Source organism: Leopardus geoffroyi, chromosome C1 (assembly GCF_018350155.1).
Source record: "Leopardus geoffroyi isolate Oge1 chromosome C1, O.geoffroyi_Oge1_pat1.0, whole genome shotgun sequence".
Taxonomy (NCBI): domain Eukaryota; kingdom Metazoa; phylum Chordata; class Mammalia; order Carnivora; family Felidae; genus Leopardus; species Leopardus geoffroyi.
In genome coordinates this window covers 215982164-216005777 of record NC_059328.1, presented here as the reverse complement: position 1 = coordinate 216005777, position 23614 = coordinate 215982164, and the positions used below count along the sequence as shown (strand labels likewise).

Here is a 23614-nt window from a genome sequence, read left to right as displayed (position 1 = left end):
GAGCCTGGAGCCTGCTTCAGATTCTGTGTCTCCCTCTGTCTCTGTCCCTCCCCCACTCGCGCGCTCTCTCTCTGTCTCTCTCTGTCTTTCTCAAAAATAAATAAACCTTTTTCAAAAATTGTTAGAATGTAAAAATCCTAATCAAAACCTTACCATGCCCCTCTGGACTAAACCTGAACATGCACGTACACGAACACACAAATACAGAATTTATACCCAGGAGTGGAAAGATGTTGTAACATTTAAGCGATCTGTTATACTGATACGTTTAAAAAGAAAGTTATAGAAGCGTCTCAAAGGTGTTGCAAATACATCTGATACCTTTCAGCCCCCTTTTCAGCCATAACTCTTTGAAAACTGGAACAGGAAGTGTTCTTGCCTCACAGGTTAAGGATAGTTACTCTAAAACAATGGTCGTCGGTGTAAGTCAGCGATTCACTTGGGGCACTCAGTAAAACCAGGAAAAATGAGGATTGTGACAACAGGTGCTAATTTATTCATGGATCCAGCAAATACTTATCGTGGGCCTCCTGGGCTCCAGATGTTGTCGGTGTTGGAGACCGCGTTACGCTCCGCGTGGCCACGTTATTGCTATGGTTGTCGCCGTGAACCTTGCCATCATAACCGTGTCAGCCGTCGTGACGGTCGCCACCCGCCTGATGCGCCGAAGTGCGCTGCAATGTAGTACACGTAAACATAAATTCACGGGGACATGTCGACACAATCACACCCAAAGGAGTTTTCCTACACACCCAAAATCCCAAGGGAGAAGATATGGTAGAAAAAGGACACCATTTACTACAGTAACACAAAATACCTCGAGATCATCTTGAAGACAACTGAACGCCATACTGAGAGCCTTAAGAGAACCTGGCACAAGGGAAGGAAGGTTGGAGATTCTTACGCGCTGGGTGGTAAGGCAGAGCATGGTGACCATGGCAAGTGTCTCCTAATTAGGTGTTAGCTGTGGACAGTTTCAAAAAATAATCCAAATAGAGGTGATTTCTGCTTATTTATTTTAGAATTTGGGAAGGGGGATCCCAACTTTTTTTTTTTTTTCCCCCAGAAAAAGAAGCAGGCAAAAGAAGCAACTAAACATTGAAGAAGAAAACATGGTGGGAAAGACCAGGTCCATCGGATGTGAGGATGCAGTGGTGGCAAAAGCTCGCTCAGTCGTGCATTTGGTGGATGTTGATTGCGTCCTGCTGGGAGGCAGGTGCGGTCATGAGTGTCACAGGCCCCAACGGTTCATAAAGAGAATCTGAGCCAGTGTGTCAGGCCACATCAGGCAGTGGTAAGTGCCATGAAGAAAAGGATGCAGGGTAAGAGAGTGACCAAGAGTGTAGGGCAGAGCTCTTCTGGATTGGGTGTCCGAGGACGTGACTTGAAGCAGAGGCCCCAGTGAAGGGTGGATGGAACCCAATGGCTGTCCGGGAGAGCTGAGTTTGGGTGGAATGGAACAGCACATGCTACGGGTGAGGGAGTGCTTGACGGGTCTGAGGAAGACCAAGGACATCAGAGCGGTGGGGACACCTGTAGGCACCGAGGTCAGGAAGTCACCAGCAAGCAACACACATCATCAGTGGGTCTCAGGGTCCCGGTGGGCTTTGTCCCAGTTTCCCCAAGACAGTTCTGGTTTATGCCTGCTGGCCCTGTGTAATCAGTAGTGCCCCATTTCGTTCTCAAGTTCTGTTTCTTCTCCTTACAGTTCCCCACAGCTCCAGAAACAAACTCCATCCAAGCAAGATCGCATGTCCACACGTGGAAGGTAACATATTGAAGCCTGTAGAAGAGATCATGAGAACAACACTTCACGATGCCGAGCTAAGCGAGGATTTCCCAGTCAGAATAGAGAAAGTGATAACCTTAAAAGACTTCATTAAGAAAAGGGACTCATCGGGGCGCCTGGGTGGCGCAGTCGGTTAAGCGTCCGACTTCAGCCAGGTCACGATCTCGCGGTCCCGTGAGTTCGAGCCCCGAGTCGGGCTCTGGGCTGATGGCTCAGAGCCTGGAGCCTGTTTCCGATTCTGTGTCTCCCTCTCTCTCTGCCCCTCCCCCGTTCATGCTCTGTCTCTCTCTGTCCCAAAAATAAATAAACGTTGAAAAAAAAAAAAAAAAAAAAAAAAAAAAAAGAAAAGGGACTCATCAAATGACTCTACTAAGGAGCCTGGAATGTCTTGTGCCGTAAAGCGAGGAAGTGTTCAGAGATGGGTCCCGAACGTGAAGCACCCTGACTGGCATGTAGGACCTCCCGCTGCTCAAATTTGGAGAATGAGTTGATTCTCCAAAAGAATAATGACCAAAATGAACAACACACAGAATGTAAAATGAACACAGGAGTCCACCCTGTGGTAAAAAATAGAGACAATGAAACACAAAGGAAAGAAGCGAAGTCTCATTTTTCGATGGCGAAATGCCAGCTAGCAAGTACGGAAGGCATCGTGGGGTTGGAAAGTCACCCCTTTGTGACGACCGCAGTGGCAATATAATGGGTGAACGTTGGGTGAATGCTGTTGGGGAACCTGATATCAACATGGCATCATTTCTCCATAGATTAATAACACAGGAGGAAAAGGTCAGCTTTCTGGTGGAGAAATAGGGTGGAAATCATTTTATTTGGGTGACCAAAGTGACGTTATGGCCTCCTGAAGTGAGGCGCTGGGGACACAGCATCAATTATGGAATCTCCCGGGAGGAATAAAAACTCTGATTTAAATATCAGAAATATCCATACCAGAACACATTCTACAAAATGACTAGTCTGGGAGCACCCGGGTGGCTCAGTTGGTTGAGCATCCAACTTGGGCACAGGTCGTGGTCTCACGGTTCGTGAGTTCAAGCCTCACATCAGGCTCTGCGCTGTCAGCGCAAAGTCTGCTTCAGACCCTCAGTCCCCCCCCTCTTTATCCCTCCCCTACTTGCACTTTCTCGAAAATAAATAAACACTAAAAAAAAAAAAAAACTAAAATGGCTAGTCTGTATTCTTCAAAAATGTCAATATCATGAAAAACAAAGACAGAGTAAGAGTCTGTTTTGATTAAAGGAGTCTTCGGATCTGTGACAACTGACTGCAGCGTGTGGGCCTGGTCCAGGGAAAATGCTATCACAGACGCATTAGGACACCTGCCACATTTCTTACATGGATTCCATGTCATATAAAAGCAATATGAAAATGCTAAATTCATCCCATTTGATAATAATACTGTCGTTTTGAAAGAGAACGTCCTTGTGCTGAAGGGATCCCTCCTCAAGTATTTAGAGATGAAGGGTTACAGTGTCTATAACTTACTCTCAAACGATCCACAAAACATTGATAGATAAGTAGATAGATACAGACGTCAATAGGTAGATAGATAAAACAAATGTGGCAAATTGCTGATAACTGATGAATCTAGATGAAGAGATATATGAGTATTCATTAGATAATTCTTGCAACTTCTCGGTAGATTACCAGCTAAAATAAAAACTCAAAAATTTATAGAAAATAAAATAAAGGTTTAAAAGTCCAAAGAAAGAAGACTCGACAGAGAAATGGAGAAACGCTGTTAGATAAATAGTATTTAAGTATTATTGGCCGATGAATATTTGAAGTGAGAGTCCACGTCATTGGTCACTAGGGACAGAGTCAATAGTAGCATACGTTGTGATTTGATGTGGAATACTATACAGCAATAAAAAGGAATAGTGCTAGGCCTAATAATACTGACGAAACTCAAACTCACAATCCTAGCAGTGTGTGAAAAAAAGGAAAGCAGACAAGTGAGTATATAGTCTGATTCCATTTACATAAAGTTCAAGGCAAAGAAAGTCTTTAAGGAGTTAGAAATTAGGGAGCACACAGCCTAGCAATCACACCTCTGGGTACATGTCCAAAGGAAATGATGTCAGTGTCTCGAAGAGATATCTGCACCCCCATGTTCAGTGCAGAATTATTCACAATAGCCAAGACATGGAAATAACCTAAGTGTCCATCACTGGATGGATAGATGAATTAAATGTGAGATATAAGTTTATGTGTGTGTATATATATGTATGTAATGTGTATATATATGTATACATATATACATACATACATACACATATATACACACATATACATATATATACATACACATATATACACGCATATACATACATATATTGTATACATATATACATATACATATATACATACACACATATATGTATACATGTATACATATTATATACACACATATACACATTATATATACACATATCCACATTATATACATACATACCCACATTTATACATATATTATATACATATATACATATACATATATATACGTATACATATATACACATTATATATACACACATGCACATTATATATATACACACACACATATATACATAATATATATATACGCACACATATATACACAGTCTTTAAGTGGAAAATGATCAGCCTTTAAAAAGAAGGAAACTCCATGATTTGTGACAGCATAGATGAATCTGGAGGGTATCATGCCAAGTGAAATAATCCAGGCACAGAAATACAAATACTACATGATCTCACTTGTATGTGTGTGATTCGTAAAAAGCCTACCTCACAGAAGCAGGGACTGGGATGGTGGCTGCCGGAGGCTGGAGGGGTGGGAAATGGGGAGATGTCGGCCAAGGGCACAAAGTTTCAGTTCTGCAGGATAAATACGTCCTGGAGACCTAGTGTACCGCAGGGTGACTAGACTCAGTAATACTGTGTTCCATAATCGAACTATGCTGAGAGAGTAGATTGGAAGCGTTCTCACGCATGCACATCGTGAGGTCACAGTTATGTGAATTAACTTGCTTGGGGTAATCACTTTACAATGTATATGTATTTTAAAAAACCATGCTGCACAGAAAATCGATATGTATAATTTTTATTTGTTAATTATACCTCAAACAGCTGGCCATGTTTTGATTCTTGTTCTGGGGTGCCAGAAACACCAGTGGGTTTATAGTGCCAACATCTATCGGGCTGCACACTTATTACCGATCTGTGCTTTCTTCTATAGGCTAGACTTCATTAAAAAGTTTTTTTTTTTCCCAAGAAAAGCAAACGTAACAGTCCCCTTCTGCAGAAAACAAAAACAGAAAAGCAAACGCTTAGGAAAAGAAAAAAAAAAAAAAAAAACCTTCCGTTTCAAACTCAAGAGAGGTAGAAGGAGCTCGCTAGCTTACTTCACTCTCACTCATTTCCCGAAGTGCCGACTGGATAATCCCTGTTATTAGCTCTGGAATCGTGAAAAGGTGAGTCACGCTGACGAGTGCAGCACGGCTTTGAGAGGAGCCTTGAGTAATTCCCACAGGAGTAGGAACCTGCAATTAGTCACGGACTATGAAGGCAGGACAAGTGTTTGAATCAGCAGCCGGCGAAATGAAACAAAACCTCTTAAAACATGTTTTTCTTCCAGCAGAAAACGTATACTTCAGAGCGTGTTCCAGACAAAACAAGCGTGTCACCCGGGCCACCGAACAGTGCCACGGAGCCTGCGCGTGGGGACGCCAAGCCCGTCCTTCCGTATAGACGGTACCAGGCTGCCACACAGAGGAACCTCCTCGTCTCAGTCTCGGAGATTTGTAACTGTGATACGATGCATTCCTTCTTTTTTATTTATTTAAAAAAAAAAAAAAGCTCTATTAGCATCTTATGGTTTGCTTTCTACCCTTTGCATTGGGAGCTAATGACGGCAGAAAGTATTAATGTGTCACCAAAGCATGGTGCTATTAACCCAAGAAGAAGGCAGTGTGGAGTTCAAGAACACGCCCTCCAAAAATAAGCCCGCTAGCCCGGTCTTGCCACTGTTTTCCGCAGTTGAAAGACGTGAAGCCCGAGCAGTGCTGTCCAGGAAAGTCACCCCAAATCTGGCTGAGCGGGTCCCCAAGTTTGAGGTCCATTCCATGTCCGGAATCTTGATGCTCGATAAACCCAGAGCTACCAAGCCTTATCCTACCCAACATCAGCAGAGGCTCGAGCATGCTCAGGGATGCCAACCTACGAATTCACAGTAAGGACCACAGAATAAACTTCCTAAAGTTGGAAACACTTAGGGTCAGCCTACCGACAAGTCTATGCGAGAAAGCGAAAGGTAAACCGAACGTGGCCTTGCGAGCATGGAACCAAAGCAAAAGGAGCTTGCTGGATATTCTGAACGACTGAAATGAAAAGCAGACGACAAATGCGGTCGCAGCCAGGAGAACAGACCTCAGCTACGTGTGCTGGGGGCAAGCTCTCCCGTAAGAGGGCAGAATCCAGAAGCGATGGGTTTGGACCCCGGGGCTGCCTCTTTCTGTTCACGTGACCTGGAGGAAAACCACTTGGTTTACACGAACCCCGGGTCCTGATCCAGAGGATGCGCACGTTAGTACCTACTTCTAGGACGATGGGGAAGATGAAGGAGATGATGTACGTGACAGCACCATGTGCATGGAAAATGCTATCCTTTCCACCTGCGCTGCCCCCTGCCACATCTCAGACCCTGAGGCTAAGTCCCCCGCAGGTCTTGATCCCTCCTTGGCAGTGCTGGGTGGGCACCTGTCCCAAAGGGCAGTGTGCTTTGAATCTGTGCTGTTCCCATAAGCAGGGATATCAGGCTCTTCCCCAGGACATGCACAGGCCATGAAGTTCTTTCTGACCTTCCTGCAACACCTTCCATCCATTCCGATTAATACAGCAGGCTTCCCACATGGTTCCTGGATTTACTCCTGTTTCTTTGTTAAGTTGGTTTTGCTGATTCCCCTTCCCTTTGCCTGGATCCTGGTGGCCTTTCTACAGCTCACCAGTTCCTTCTTCCTAGGGTCCCACTGGACTTCCTTGCCTTAACCCAAGTCAGTGTCCAGGCTTCTACCCGGTGTGGGAACTCCCTGGAAACAGATATAATTCTTCCTGCAGTATGGCTTGAAGAGCCCTGGAGGTCACCATTAGCTCCACTCAAGCCCAAGTTTGCCATATAGCAGATAACCGTAGCCTTACTTCTGAATGCCATCAATCACAGCATGTGGCAATAGGTGTTTATGTAGCTCCCGAGCCCGTGGGTTGACCAGGGGTCAGCTAGTCTAGACTCAGCATGGCTGGAGGTGGCTCGGCTCTACGTGGCCACCATCTTCCCTCCAGGCGCAGCAGGGCCCCTTGGATAAATGGCAGAAACACAGATCCAATGGAAGCGCATGGGAACATTCCGTGCCTACAACACCCCATTGGCCCAAGCAAATCACATGGTTGGGCCCATCACCAAGGCATGGGGAAGTGACCCTGCCCTCAGTGGGTAGACACGGAGAAACTACACGGTAAAGGGAATAGACACTGGGAACGACAGCGCCCTCCAGCTTATTCGTATCTTTCTCAGAGGCTGGTTCAGATGTCCTCGTGTCTTCCATGCCCAGCCCTAGACTTAATCACTTAGTCTAACATAAAACCCATTGGATTAAATTTAATCATTTAATCCCGAATGTCTCTGCCACCCCTGACAAAGATTCTTTGCTTGACCAAACTCCAGTCAGGTTCCTGAACCTATCTGCGCACCACCTTGTAAAATCTGGTTTTCGCAAGAGTCCTGCTTCAGGAGATTGACCAGGACCCCCTGCCCTGGCTATCTGATGGCCCTCAATATCTGACCAGGATCCAGCCCCCAGGTGATACGTGGTCACGTCTGGCCTGTCTTCAGCAAGACTCAGCAGGTAGGTGTAGCCAGAACCTCCTTTATTCCTGATGTTTCCTCTTAGTAATTTTCCATCCACTGATCCCCACCCTGCCCCTTGGCTAGAAATCCCTACTTGCCCATGCGGTATTTGGAGATGACCCCCTCTTACTTCCACTGCAAAACCCCATCATGGCGATCTCTGTGCTTATCACAGTGGTCCCAAATGGAGACTGGTCCCAGGTGTCACTGGATGTATTTTTGTCTTTATCACTCCCATTTCTCCTTTATCGTTCCCCATTGCAACTGCTCGCTTCTACTTATGCTCCCATCTCTTCTCCAAGGAGACTTCCATGGCCCCCAAAATAAGTGGGGTCCCCTTATTTCCTCCTCTCATGGTGCTCTGAAGTTTCCCTCCCTGGCACCTATTTCTGAGTATGAAGAGAAGTTATTCCTGGAATCATAAATACCGAGAGCCTGCAAGGACCCGAGGATTCTCTGGTCCAAGTTTCTTGCTTTAATGACATATAATCTGAGGCTCTGAGTGGAACCCATGCTTTCCTGGCTGGTTAGCAGGGGTCCGGATGAGGTCTCTGCAGACAAAGGTCACACTTGTCCTGCACTGACCAGTCATTCAACAAGAAACATGAGCGACCAATAAGCACGTGAAGAAACGCAAAGGAAAATGAAATGTAAACGGAAGAAATGAAAAGTAAAGTATATATACATAAATATATGAATATGTATGTGCACCTAGAGACTTAGATGTATATATTTAAATTTTGTTGGCCACAGTTGTTCCAGGCACTGAAACAAAAAGCACATTTGGAGCTTCACAGAAAATATTAAGCAACACTGAATCAGTACAACTAGAATAGTCCTACAACATGTTACTCTGATTAGATTTTTTTGACTTTTTTTTTTTTTGGAAGAGCATGCTCGTTTCAGTGCATCGGCTACTACTTCTCAATGGTTAGTTTGGAAACGTAGCAGAGCACGGCTTGCAGAGAATCGATTGATAGGAAACAGGGCCAACAATCCATCGTTGCTAAGAAACACCGTCCTTAAAGGGGCAGCAACTTACCCGTGTGTCTCTGGAAGCTGAGTCCAGATGTTCCAACAGCGATCTCTAGGAGGGAACCAACTCTGCGGTAAGAAAAACGTTAGCTGTGGTGAACGGGGGCTTGGATCTTAGTAGCATCAGGAAGTAAAGGTTCTGTAGCAAAAGGTGCAGAAGAAGGGTGAGATAATAAAAACTGACTTTGGAAACCTGTTGAATAAAACCCGCATAAACTCAGAGACAACTGAAAGGTGAAACCACCTGCCATCTTGAAGCCACGCCCAGTAGAACCTTGAAGCCACGCCCAGTAGAATCTTGAAGCCACGCCCAGTAGAATCTTGAAGCCACGCCCAGTAGAAATGGAGAGTTTTCCCAGGTTAACTGCAGACTTGCCTAAGCTGTCTGTAAACAGCAAGGCCTGTTGGCTTCCAGGGACAGGACGGGTTGGGCTGATATTTAATGGTGTTTTGCAGGGAGTAGCGTGGCTACTGTCATGTTCAATGAACCCTAGCAGGAGATGATGAACCCTTTCCAAGGGAAGGACCGTCCTTCCCCACAGGGAAATCAGAGCTGTGACAGACCGCCGTGAAGAGACAGAAAGGTGACATTTCAGTGGTTCAGTTCACTAAGACCGCCTGGAATTTACAAGTCTTTCATTTATACCGACTGATAAAGATTCAGACCTCAAAGCCTGAGGTTTGGACAGATGCAGAAGCAGAAGCCAAGGCTTAGTGGAAAGAGATGCGACACCTTAGCAAACAGAAATCAGACATCCTTGCAGGACCGATGAGCCAGAGCAGGCTGGACCCCACAGAAGAGAATTCTGGAGCCCAGAAGAGAGGGACACAGGTTGGCATAACTGTGCCCTTAACCATGCTGGCCCAGCAACCATCACACCTTTGGCAAAGTCAAGCTTAGAAAGCATACGTGCTCAGCTGTATTCTTGATGCGACCTAATCTATGCACATGCGTGATGAGTTCTAGTATGTTGTTACATCTGCACGGGTTCCATTATTCTTAAAGCAGTCTTATCTTCATAAAGATATGTAGAGGTTTTGTTTTTGATTTTGTTTTTCAATCCTTAGGTGTTGTTATCTGTAGATAGCTGGATTGAGTGGACCTACTTCTGAGTTATCATCACTATTTCCTGGCAAGTGTGCAAAACCAGGAAATAGGGGCGCCTGGGTGGCGCAGTCGGTTAAGCGTCCGACTTCAGCCAGGTCACGATCTTGCGGTCCGTGAGTTCGAGCCCCGCGTCGGGCTCTGGGCTGATGGCTCAGAGCCTGGAGCCTGTTTCCGATTCTGTGTCTCCCTCTCTCTCTGCCCCTCCCCCGTTCATGCTCTGTCTCTCTCTGTCCCAAAAATAAATAAACGTTGAAAAAAAAAAATTAAAAAAAAAAAACAAAAAAACAGGAAATAGCTTCTAGGTGCTGCTTAAGTTTGCTGTTCTAAAGGAAGAAGGAAGGAAGAGAGGGAGGAAGGAGAAAGAAAGAATAGTGAACTGCTTATTAATAACAGACTGCTTTTAATTTAATTTAATAAATTATATAAATTTATTAATTTATGTTTATTTATTTTTTTGAGGGAGAGACAGAGCAAACCAGGGAGGGAGAGAGAGAGAGAGAGAGAGAGAGAGAGAGAGAGAGAATCCCAAGCAGGCTCCATGCCACCAGCACAGAGCCCGATCTGGGGCTCGAACTTACGAACCATGAGATCATGACCTGAGCTGAAACCAAGAGTCAGATGCTTAACTGACTGAGCCACTCAAGTGCCCCCGGACTGCTTTTAATTTTAAGATGTGGTGTGTGTGTGTGTGTGTGTGTGTGCGCGAATGTCATTCCTATAATTGTCACTACAGTACAGCATCACTGTGTCCGTTCCCCTCATCAATCTAGAGAACAGACTAGAGAACACGTTTGTGGCAGAGCAGTGAGGAGCTGGCTTAGAGCGCCACAACAGAACTCTGAATTAGTTTCCTCTTGTCTCTATCTATGGAATTCAGTGGCTGCAGTAAATTTCCTTCAGCAAAAATGCCTTCCAAGTGTTTCTGAAATGCTTTTAACTGTCCCCGGCATTGAAATAGATACACATCCTTAATGATCAGCATCAAAATGCTAACTTTACAGATTTAGAAAGCTAAGTTCTCGGAGACCATTGTGATAGAAATCATTTATGTGTATGTGGTCCATCGTCTTTGAGGCCAAAGTGTTCTGGACACGTCACTGAGCATAGCTTTGGGTCCGAGAACCGCCTCCCGCCACGTCCCAGACTCCTGCCCTCCTACCCTGTCCTGAGTTTCTCCCCCAGGCCTCTCCCCACCTTTTCCCATGCAACAGCCTCCCTGGTCTGGACTAATTTTAAGATGTGGTTACGTTTGGGGGCCCCTGGGTGGCTCAGTCGGTTAAGCATCCGACTTTGGCTCACGTCATGATCTCACGGTTCGTGGGTTCGAGCCCCGTGTCAGGCTCTGTGCTGACAGCTCGGAGCCTGGAGCCTGCCTCGGATTCTGTATCACTCTCTCTCTCTCTCTCTCTCCCCCTCCCCTGCTCATGCTCTGCCTCTCTCTGTCTCTCAAAAATAAATAAATGTTTTAAAAAATTTTTTAAAATAAAAGACATGATTACATTTGAGGTCTCCCCACCTGTCCCTTCGCCTTCAATCTATCCTCCCTGCTGCTCCCAGGTACCTTCTTAAAAATTCATGTGCTTTTGTTTTTATCCCTTGTTTAGAGCCCGCCCCACCAGCCACAAGCAGAAGCTCTGTGCCTGTCTGCCCTCTCGACTGGGATGGTCTTTCCAGACTCCTCGCTGGCTGAGCCTGCACACTCCACACCCCTCGGGCAACCTGAAATGCGTGGGGCTCCTCCAATACAAATGTTCTTCTAGGTCTCTGTGCCTTTGCATGCACTGGTCCTCCTCCCCAAGCTCCCTTCCCTTCCTGCCTCCCTGCAAGCCCCACCTCATTCTCGTTAAGGACAGCCTTTGCTGGTCTGGTGAGGTTCCCATCTCTGTGCTCCTCATTTTAGCGTCTGTTTCAACTTCTTGCGATTTTGTTTGTTTGTTTAGGTGTCCGTTCCCTTCCCAGAATGTGAACCCCTCGATGTCCTCGCCAGCACAATCCCTGGCACACAGCAGATGCCTGATAAACGCTTACAGAATCAACGCATGCACAAATGTCTCACGATAACCATGGTTTCATGGCGAAAACAATGGCGGGACACAAGAATTAGGTGCGTCCCGAAGAGTTTAGATGACGCCAAAGCCAGTCTAATGGAAAATTAAGCCAAGCAAGCACGCCTGTGCTTGGCTGAATAGGGTTCCCCCGCCCCCGCCATCAAATTCACATCCACTCCAAACCTCAGAAGGTGACCTTATTTGGAAATCAGGTTGTTTGCAGATGTAGCCCATTCAGATGGAGTATGGTGGGCGTGTAATCTGATATGACGGGTATCTTTATAAGAAGAGGAGAACCCAGACACACAGGGAGGATCGTGTGTGACAAGAGAGGCAGAGGTGGGAGGGATACGTCTACAAGCCAAGGGATGCCAAGCCTTGCCAGCGACACCAGAAGCTGGGAGAGAGTACAATCTCCATTGTGAAGGCCACCTAGTGTGGGGCACTTTGCTTTGGCAGCCCTGGGGGTCGACACTCCACTCGAGCCTGAGATCCGGCAAGGTCTAAGAGGAGGTGATGGGACGCCAATGAGTCTTTGCACCTCTTTGCCCTCGGGAACAAGGGGTTTCACAAAACAGATGATCTGCGTGAAATGTATGTTGTTAGCTCCCGCTTCCTTCTCCCTTTCCACAAAAGCCTCTAGTGCGACAATCGTGCTTGAGAACGCACGTGACAGAAGCCGCCTCGTCAGGGGTTGACCAAGTGGCAAATAAACACAATGGCAAAGATTGGGGGTCAAGGCCAGAGTGACTTCTTTTCTTTTCCTCTTGTGATTGATCTCTCAGACAATCTGGTCCTTTAAACAGTCTTGAGATTCTAAGTGATCTACAGGACCGTTTTAGCTCCAAACACATGCTCAGAAAAGGGATGAGAGGCGGGGGGAGGGCACCAGGTCAGGGGCAGGACTGGGGAGGGGGTGGGGATGACCCCTAGAACCTGCACAGGAGAGGAGACGCCCAAGACTGCTCCCTGGCCCATCTCTCAGCTCTCTGTTGGTGTCCACCAGCTGATGTTTGTTTGTTTGGGAACAAATGCCACACTGTTATGTTGTTGTTTTTTTAAAACATTTATTTATTTTTGAGAGACAGAGCATGAGCAGGGGAGGGGCAGAGAGGGAGGGAGACACAGAATCAGAGGCAGGCTCCAGGCTCCGAGCTGTCAGCACAGAGCCCGACGTGGGGCTCAAACCCACCGACCATGAGATCACGACTTGAACCAAAGTCAGACCCCCAACCGACTGAGCCACCCAGGCGCCCCCCACACTGGGTTTTTCCAAATTGTTTTCGGCTTTGCGTGTGCATGAATGCATGATAGGGCAAGATCGGCCCCTGATATTCTGTTTCTAAAGGTGACAACATTAAGCCAAGGAAGAAAATGGCCCTGGAGGATTTCTGTTTGAGTCCAAAAATCTCTGGTGGTGCTTTGGCTATTTGTGTACTTTTATTCCCTCAAGCACATGCTTTCAGTAACGTTTCATACAGGGGAAAATCCACCTTAAATTTTGACTTTAAGCCTGTTAGGTTGTAGTTATTTGGTTTTTATTCCTGATAAATGTATTTAGAGTGATGAATGTCTCTTTGGATATTGTTTAAGATATGTCTCAAAATTCTTGACATGAACTTGAATTAACAGATTCGTTCGGAGAGAAACGACGTCTCTACAACATTAAATTATCCTCTATGAGAGGATGGAGTTCCTTTTCATTTACCTAAATATCTTTTATTAAAGTTTGATCCTCAGAAATATTCTACAGTGTTCTTGGCTAATTCCTAAATACTCATCAATGTTTCGATGCTTTTGTGAATGGTTTCTTCTTTCTTTTTCTTTTTTTTTTTTTTTTTTTGAATTTTTTTAATGTTTATTTATTTTTGAGAGAGAGAGAGACAGAGACAGAGCACGAGTGGGGGAGGGGCAGAGAGAGAGAGAAAGATGCAGAATCCGAAGCAGGCTCCAGGCTCGGAGCTGTCAGCACAGAGCCCGACGTGGGGCTCGAACCCACGAACGGGGAGATCGTGACCTGAGCTGAAGTCGGTTGCTTAACCGGCTGAGCCACCCAGGAACCCTTACAAAGATAAGGGATTTTAAAGCTGGCCTTTTGCTGTTAATTCCTAATTGTGTCGCCTGGTGGTCGGAGAACACAGTATGTAAATATTCGTTTCTTGGAATTTCCTGTGTGATCAAACGCATTCATGTTTTTGCAAAGGCGTTAGAAGTGGTTGGAAAGGACATGTGTTCTTTGTTTACATGGCACTGTAATGTGTAATAATGTTGGTAATGATATATGTAATATTTGGTTATTATTATTACCATATATGTAATTATTACCATATATGTAGCAATTCAAGCTCATTCATGGTATTGGGAAAGTCTTTGGTATTTCTATTTATCATTATCATTTAAAACTTTTGCCTGCTGAACATATCACTTTAGGGGAAGGGGTGTTGGCCTCTCCAGTCTGCTGCGTTGCCTGTTTCTAGGCCATTCCGTCCACTGTCACACCTCAGAGTGAGACTCTTTGACGCACGTGTTTCTGAGAGATAGGTCTCTTTATTCCATTGTGCCCTTTACAAATACGCAAATATAAAACACGCGTCTTTGCTCGTTAGCATATACTTTTTGCTTTAAATTTTATTTTATCAGATAACTGACGTTCCTACCTTTTGCTTTCCCCGTGCTTTACTTCAGTGGTTCGTCTCCTTCCGCCCTTGGATTTTTCAAGCTGTGTGTGTGTCCTTTCCTTCCAAGGCTCTCTTGCTGACAACAGTCTGTTGCAAATGCCAAGGGCCGGGCCCACGGGAGTGTGGGCCCGATTACTTTACGGAGGGCCGGGGACTGACTCCAGAAGACCGGAGCACACAGGCCTTGGGTCTCACGCCTACGGCCACCAGCGTCTCCGTGCGCCCTCTGCTCAGGGGCCGGCAGCAGACGGTCCCTTGGGTTGAAATCCATCAGTCCTGGTGGCCTGGAGGCAGGGATGCAGGCGGGACCCCCCCCCCCCCCCAGAGAGGCTGGGAGCTCTCCCTACACCCGTTCTCATCAGCCCCCACCCAGCAGGCTTCCCCCCCATCCCCATGGTGCCCTACTGTAAATGCATGAGTGGAAGATGGCCTCTGGGGAGTAGCCCCCAGCTCGTTTATTTCTTCCCTGCAGATGGAGACACTGTATTTCAAAAGCTCCCTGCTGCCAGACTCGAAATTTTACACCCCAACTATTTACAAAGGAACCCAAAGAAGCAAATTCAGAACCTGCGTCCTTTGCGTGGGAAACGACCCCCGGCAGCTGCGACAGAGCCGTAGTTAGAAGGTTGTAAGCCGCCACCCACCTTCAGTGTTCTCTGACCTAGACCTTGTGAACCCCGCTCCCTGGGGTTCCCCCGGCCGTCCTTCCCTTCTGAGAAGCCACCCCAGGGAGGACGTTCCTCCCCTGCAAACCTGTGCTCCTGTCACCTTGTGGTCATGTCTTTTTCCCGGCTCAGCCCTCAAAGCCCTCCCCACCCCCGACCCTGGCCCCCCCACATGGGCATACTGGGGAACCAGTGGTCAAAGGCAGGACCTGCCAGTGTCTGCAGAGTGTGAGGGCAGAACTTGAGACACTGGCCTCTGGCTGTGCCTCTGGCCACCTTCCACCCCAGGCTGACACTTAGTCTTGGTCCCCAGAACGAGTTCAAGGCAACATCCGTCCCCCAGCGGCCCCTCTGGCTTCCCTTGGTGGCGTCAGAAACATGGTTTACTTCTTTGCTTATTCTCCTGCTTTTGCCAAAGAAATATTTTTTCTTTTCTATTATCAAAGTAACGCTCAAGTTTTTTGTTGGTTTTCTTTTTCTTTTTGAGTTTGGAAACTCAAAGGAAAAAGTGTAAGAAAGAAAAAAATTGCGAACGTTTTCATTAGCAAAGACAAGCCCAGCTAATAGTTGGGTGAGTTTCCTTCAAGTCTTTTTTTTCTATCTTAACAGTTTCTATCTTTCTATCTTACCAGATCTGCGTATCTCACGGTCCTCAAGACCCTGCGGTACCTTCAAAATTGTGCATAATGGCATTCAAGTCTATTTCCTCCTGTTTACAGAGAAATTGCCAGCTCATCCCAGAAAAGCTGCTTCTTGGTTTGTGGGTTGTGCTCAGCTAACAACAACAACAACAAAAAGTATCCAAAGATTCAGGCCCATCGTCATGAGTGTGGAAGATGCAGAAAACCTCCACTCGAGTTTTTGGCACTGAAGACGGCCATGATGTTGTTCTGATCGTCTCTGCTGCATGTGGAGAGAGAAGAAAACTTGCCTTTTGTTCAGCTCTTCTCAGCCCACGACCACACAGAGCCTAGCTGTTCTTTGCAAGTGCCACACAGAAAGGCAAAGGTTCCACCAGTCAGGGAGAACGAGGGTCCCGCCAGCAGCTGGGCAAAATCATAAAATGCATCCGCGTGTGCAGGGAGAGTCACGCCCGCTACGAAGATATAAGCCGCCTGGAATTTTGTGGGAGCCTGGGGTGCCCGCGCCTTCCTTGTGATGGGGCTGGAGGCGGCGTACGGGTTCATGAGACCCGACGGCGCACAAATCTCCCCAGCTCCGTATTCCGTGATTTCGTGTTGGTGGCTTGAAACTGGCTATCGTGGTAGTATTTATTTCATTTGCCAAAAATTTGGCTCGTGCCACAAATCAGGGGTTCCCCCCACCCCGAACTCCAAAAAGTTGATCATTGATAGGCACAGCACTCTGAGATTCTGAAACAACACAACACATCACGTGCGAAGGACCGGTAGTCCCATGTCCTGCATGTACGGACCATAACTCTTGAGGGGCACTGTGCCACGAAGGCCCCCCCTCCCACTTCCTGCTCTGTGGTTTTCTGAGTTCGGGGTGGAGAGAGAGATGGGGGTGGGGTGGAGCAGGCTGACTTCCTCAACCAGGGGCTCCTTGCAGCAAAATGTTGCCAAATTACCTTCTTGGTGGAGGAAAGCATTTCTTTCTTCTTTGCTGTATCTCTCCCATGTTTTCATAGATTCACGTATTTCTGGCACCTGTTGGGGACCAATCCCTGTTCTCCGGACCTGGGATGTAGCGGTCGACCAGACGGACAAGGTCCCTGCCTTCATACAGCGTATGTCCTGCAGAGAGGAACCGTGATAAACACACATATAAGTAAACAGGAGAACAAAAGACAGCCTAAGCGCTCTGCTAAAAATAAAACCAAGTGAGATAACAGAGAGAGAGGGAGAAGCAGCTTGGCTCACCAGGGCAACCATGGATGTGGAAAGATGGCAAGAGGTTCAGTGTAAGAACCAATGACACCAGGGGCGCCTGGGTGGCTCAGTCGGTTAAGCATCTGACTCTCGATTTCGGCTCCGGTCGTGATCTCACGGTTCGTGAGTCCGAGCCCCACGTTGGGCTCTGCGCTGATGGTGCGGAGCCTGCTGGGGATTCTCTGTCTCCCCCCTCTCTCTGCCCCTCCCCTGCTCACTCCCTCTATCTCTCTCTCTCAAAACACATAACTAAATATAAAAAAATAAATCACTCAAATGCCCATTTGTTGTAAAAAAACAGAGGAAAGTACCAGAATTTAAAAATTACTCCTAGAAGCAATCAACATCATAAAGTACTCTTTCAATCTTTCGTGACATTTAGACGCTATGTGTTTTCTCAGCTTATCGAGATATAAGTGATATGTACCATTGTGTGAGTTTAGGGTGTACATGGTATAGTATTTTTTTTTTTAATTTTTTTTTCAACGTTTATTTATTTTTGGGACAGAGAGAGACAGAGCATGAACGGGGGAGGGGCAGAGAGAGAGGGAGACACAGAATCTGAAACAGGCTCCAGGCTCTGAGCTGTCAGCACAGAGCCCGACGCGGGGCTCGAACTCACGGACCGCGAGATCGTGACCTGGCTGAAGTCGGACGCCTAACCGACTGCGCCACCCAGGCGCCCCAGGTATAGTATTTTTTTCAAATATTTGATTCGAGGACAAATGTATGTGAGCACATAGAAAATAGTCTGAAATAATACACATTTACTAATCTCTGGAGAAAGGGGTTGAAGTTCGCATGTTACGATCATGTAACGATACACTACTGGGTTGATTTTTTTTTTTTAAATAATTTCAGAAAAGCAAGCAAGATAGAAGCAAACTTGAACGAATAAATTAGAAAGTAAACGTAATATTTGGAGCATATCCACAAGGTCATTCCTCAAGGTCTATCTATTCCAAATGCCTCATCTGCTTGGCTTATTTTTTGACCTATTGGACAAAATCTATTCTTTTTTTTTTTTTTAATTTATTTATTTTGAGAGAGAGAGAGAGCAGGGGAGGGGCAGAGAGAGGGGGGAGAGAGAGAGAAAATCCCAAACAGGCTCCGCCTTGTCAGCCCAGGGCCCAATGTGGGGCTCGACCCCATGAACTGTGAGATCGTGACCTGAGCTGAAGTCGGATGCTTAAACGACTGAGCCACCCAGGCGCCCCGGACCGAACCTCTCCTTGTTCTCTTTCAAACCCCCCAGTGTAGCTCTTTCCCCAAGGCTCTTACCACCTTCTGCTTTAGCTACTCTCACACTTGTGTCTCCTTCACTAGACTGCCAGTTTCTGGACAGTAAGCCTGTGTCGCCCCTGACTTATTCATGGCATAATACCCCTCACACCCAAGCACAGTGCCTGCACGCAGAGGATATGACTTCATTATTTATTGAATTGGATTTTGAAGCAGTCCTGCATGGAATCCACTAATCATTATTGATTTTCTCCTCTCCATAAATGTTCTTTTCATTCCAGGACTATAATCAATACCACTTTCCAGGGCAAATTTGTGTGTCTCTGACTGATGAGCTCAGCCGGTTGGAACTCTGTGTTAACAAAACCATGCTGGTTACACTCGCCCTCTGGTCGCTGGCCACAAACTACACCCCTGCTTCCAGCCAGCTGTTGCCAAAATGCCAGCTGTGTGTAACAGGAAAACATCAGATGGGAAAGCTGGAGACACTGGTCCCCGACTGTCACCATTGCTCTGGGTAAAAAGATATATTTACCAGCCATGCTCTATCGGGATCATTTCTGCTCTCGCCTGCTTTTCTCATTGGACTGCAAACCTCATTCATCCTTGTGTCTGCCTCAGTGCCCAGTGTTACTTAGTGTATGTGTTCAATAAGTGATCACTGAATTGAATTTTACCAAGAAGGAGTGCTCATGGTGCATTATTGCAAAGCATAGAGGCCAAATGGAAAAGCAGCCAAGGAACTTATGTTTTCACGTGCTCTCTGTGTTACAGGGGCTGTCAGTAAGCTTTTGAATCTTTACTCTCTTTAGCCTGGTGACGGCCTGGTAAATGATTCCATCACTTAGTCGTAAGAAGGGAAGATGAGGCAAAAATGGGATAAGTTCAAGGACACCTATGTAATAAAAGGTTGAAGTGATATTTAAGCTAATTTAGAATCTAAGCCTGTAAAAGTTATTGTCATGATCTAAAAACAGTTAGATTTCTAAATCCAGCTAATCTTAGCTTAGAGCAACATATCCGTACTGTCAGTGGCCCAAAATACCATAGTGGAGTCAATGCATCATGTGTAAGGTCTTAAAAACCATCAACTGTCTATGAGGTCATTGGATTTGAATCGTGCTGTAATTCACTTTGGGTTTAACTATCGCCTGAAATTACAAGACTATAAAATTGAGAGGGTTTATATCAGTAAGATAGAAAAGGCAGGCCCAAGGAGGGACGGGGCTATCTTTAAGACCATCTTAATTAAGTGGTATTGAAATATGGATTGCTTCCTTCACAAAACTTAGCAAAACCAAACATGGAAGGATGACTTATGTTTGACTTTATGTTGGTTTCAATATAGGAATGTGACATGATCCATATAGAGGGAAGATCTTGAAAATTAACTTGACCTCCAGACCCAGATACCCAACAACCCACTTTGTATTCCCTCCAGTTCCCTCCAGTTGCCACAGACGTCTTAAATCAAAAAAATATATGTACCATCTTTCCTGAGAAATCTGGCATAGTAGTCAGAATAAAGGGTTCCCAAAAGGTGGCCACATCTTAATGCAAACCTGTGAATTTTAGCCCACATGGTGACAGGAACTTTGCAGAGGCGATTCTGTTGAGGGTCATGAGATGGGGAGATTATCCTGGATTATTGGGGTGGGTCAGACATAGTCACGAGGTCCTTATAAAGGCGGGGGGTGGGGCGGGCAGGAGGGTCAGAGCCAGAGAAGAAGATGAAGAAGCAGAAGCTAGAGGGAGGTAGAGTCACATGCCAGGGGTGTGGTGGTCCCTAGAGACTGGAAGCAACTAAGAAATGGATTCTCCTCTCACACCTGTCAGAATGACTAACATGAACAACTCAGGCAACAGCAGGTGTTGGCGAGGACGCGGAGAAAGAGGATCTCTCTTGCATTGTTGGTGGGAATGCAAACTGGTGCAGCTGCTGTGGAAAACAGTATGGAGGTTCCTCAATAAATTAAAAATAGAACTACCCTACGACCCAGCCATTGCACTACTAGGCATTTATCGAAGGGATACAGGTGTGCTGTTTCGAAGGGACACATGCACCCCCATGTTTATAGCAACACTATCAACAATAGCCAAAGTATGGAAAGAGCCCAAATGTCCATCGGTGGATGAATGGATAAAGAAGGTGTGGTATATATATACAATGGAGTATTACTCGGCCATCGAAAAGAATGAAATCTTGCCATTTGCAACTACGTGGATGGAACTGGAGGGTATCATGCTAAGTGAAATTAGTCAGAGAAAGACAAATATATGGCTTCATTCACATGAGGACTTTAAGAGACGAAACAGATGAACACAAGGGAAGGGAAGCAAAAATAATATAAAAACAAGGAGGGAGACAAAACAGAAGAGACTCATGAATATGGAGAACAAACTGAGGGGGGTGTGGGAGGGGAGATGAACTAAATGCTTAAGGGGCATTAAGGAATCTGCTCCTGAAATTGCACTATATGCTAACTCCCTTGGATGTAAAATTTTTAAAAATTAATTAATTAATAAAAAAAAGAGAAAGAAATGCCTTCTCTAGAGCCTCCAGAAGGCATTGCAGCCCTAGCGTCCTATTTTAGACTTCTGACCTTCAGGACTCCAAGAGAATAAATTTGTGTTGCTTTCAGCCACTCCTTTTGTGGTGCTTCGTTTCAGCGGCCACAGGAAACCAACACATCTGTCATCTCCGCAGATGAGTCACAAGACCTGTAGGTAATAGATGAGTCATTCAAAACGGGTAACTGAGGACAGTTTAGCAAAGGAGTCAATTTCAAGATGCGGGCACAGTTGAAGAAAACCGAGGAAGGAAGGTGATGCGTCTGTGTGTGGGTGACATCGGGCAGCCGTTACTCCGTGGGACCAAAGGGGAGCCCAGAGAGGGCGGCGGGGAGGGCTTGCAGGTTGGGACAGGGGGAGCCAGTGAATAAATGTCCTCACCGCTCCCTCCTCCAGCCCCCTGATCTCTGTTGAGGCTGCCCGAGGGCCCAGCCCAGCCACAAGCCACGGGGCCCAACTGATCCATCCTTAAAGATCGGTCCTACTGGGCACAGAATAGAAAGTGTAATCAATCAGCTTTCTCCTACATCCTGGATCTCGGGGGATAGTGGAGCCATCCCCTGGCAACCTGGAGTCACCTTGGCCTCTCCCTCACGCTCCCCCATCTCCGCCTAGATTCAGCTCTCTGGGGCAGTGGAAACTCTCTGGACTTCTCCTGTCTCCCAGTCACCTCTCCATTATATCCTCTGCTCAGCTAACCCCCGGCGCGAATGGACAATTATCATTCTCCTCCTGCATTTCTGTATATCGTCCCTGCATTATCCCTTTAACTTTCACAAAGGTTTTTTTTAAGTGATAATAAAAGTAGCATCTTACGGTAAACCCAGTCATTTGCTTATTTTCATCAATTTCTGTTTTCTCTACTGCACGAGTTATACTTATGAAGCTTCTCATAAATATACGAACGTACATGCACAGATTCCTAGGAACATACCCATAAGCGGCCAATCTAGTTACTTTATTGTCACTGCTGCATGGAATCTCGCTGTGATTTGCAAGGGGTGGACTGTACCAAGATGTCCTTGGACGAGAGTGGTTTGACTTCTCAAAGCATTAAAAAAAGAAAAACAGAAAAAAAGGCAAGCATCTCCTTAATCTCTTGCAACCAGAAGCAAAAGGAAGAAGAAAACCATTAAACAGCGGGGAACAAGTCGTCTGGTCACCGCACATCTTCACTTTGCGCACAACTCCGCTGCACTTCTAAGATTTTACTTTGCCGCTAAAGAGGCACTATAATTCTTCACTTGAGAAAACTCACATTTATCCCCACTGTTTGGGAGCTTTATGGGATGATGAATATGAGATAGGGAAGCACAAGATAGCAGCAAATTAACTAGTTACGTCGCCAGAATGCAGAGAACTTTGAACAACACGGCAAAGGCAAGCAAGATAATTCTATGAGGAAACTAAACTGAATTTATCAGCCTCTGGCCTCACTTCGCCCAAGAGCACCACAGTTTAAAATGACGTATGCTTCTTTCCTGATTGTAAAACAGTATAGTGCATGGTAGGGATTTGAGAAAATATATAAGAGTATTAAAGTAAAAAATGCTCTCCAGAAATCCAGTATTATATAATCCCTTCCAATTTTTTTTTTTTTTTTGATAAACATCTCTGGTGGGGGGAGGGGGCTCCTTCTGTCTGTTACAATTTTGTTTCATTCAGGTCTTTCCACCCTGCGTGGGGATGAGTGCGTTCTCCTGTTAATGACAACAAAACATACATAATTTTAAGTCAATGGGGATATGAGAAATGGCTTCTTATAAATAAAGTTGGGACAACTTAGTAACTAGTTGGAAAAGAAAGAAGATTGAATCAGTTCTTGAGCGCGTTTGAATTCAATTACTCCCAAATAAATTCCAGATCATAAAAATTTTAAGTATTAAATTTGTAAAACGTAAAAACACTAAGATACTGCTTTAGGGAATACATGTGATTTTGAAGTGGGGAAGCATTTTCTAAGCAGAAGACCAAAACCTTCATTTTTTTTTTAAATGTTTATTTATTTATTTTGAGAGAGAAAGTGAGCAGGGGAGGGGCAGAGAGAGAGGGAGACAAAATCCCAGGCAGGCTCAGCGCTGTCAGCACAAAGCCTGACATGGGGCTCAATCTCACGAACCATGAGATAGATCATGACCTGAGCCGAAATCGAGAGTCGCATACTTAACCGACTGAGCTACCCAGGCGCCCCAAGACCAATACCTTTCAACAAAGAATGAAATGTAACTATAGAAACATTCCCTTCTTTGTGAGAAGAAATCATGAAACAAGTTGGAAAAACATGACAAAAGGGGATAAATGTTTGCAACCAATCTGGCAGATAATGGGTTATATATGCAAAGATCATTTAGAATAAAGATCAGTTACATGACCTAATGGGTCAGTGACAAAAGGATAACTACTAATGTTCAATATTTTCACATTGGCACCTGTAGTACCTTATTTTTAGGATTAACATATATCTTTTAAAAGCTTGTAAAATACTCTCAAAACACATAAATATACTTAAAATTTTTAAGGGGTGCCCAGTGGCTCAGTTGGTTAAGCGTCTGACTCTTGACCTCAGCTCAGGTCATGATCTCACAGTCTGTGGGATCGATCTCCATGTTGGGCTCTGCACTGACATTATGAAACCTGCTAGGGACTCTCTCTCTCTCTCTCTCTCTCTCTCTCTTCCCCACCCCCGCCCC

The 23614-nt window shown here is 45.7% G+C and overlaps 1 long non-coding RNA gene across 1 annotated transcript; it reads right to left on the bottom strand.

The window, feature by feature from the left end:
- Window positions 1–476: 476 nt before the first annotated feature.
- LOC123596970 lies at window positions 477–8830 on the bottom strand. Its single transcript, XR_006711900.1, has 3 exons — window positions 8728–8830; window positions 818–1783; window positions 477–674 (listed from the first exon to the last, which is right to left on the bottom strand). It is a non-coding gene; the product is annotated as an uncharacterized LOC123596970 (long non-coding RNA).
- Between the last annotated feature and the right edge of the window lie 14784 nt (window positions 8831–23614).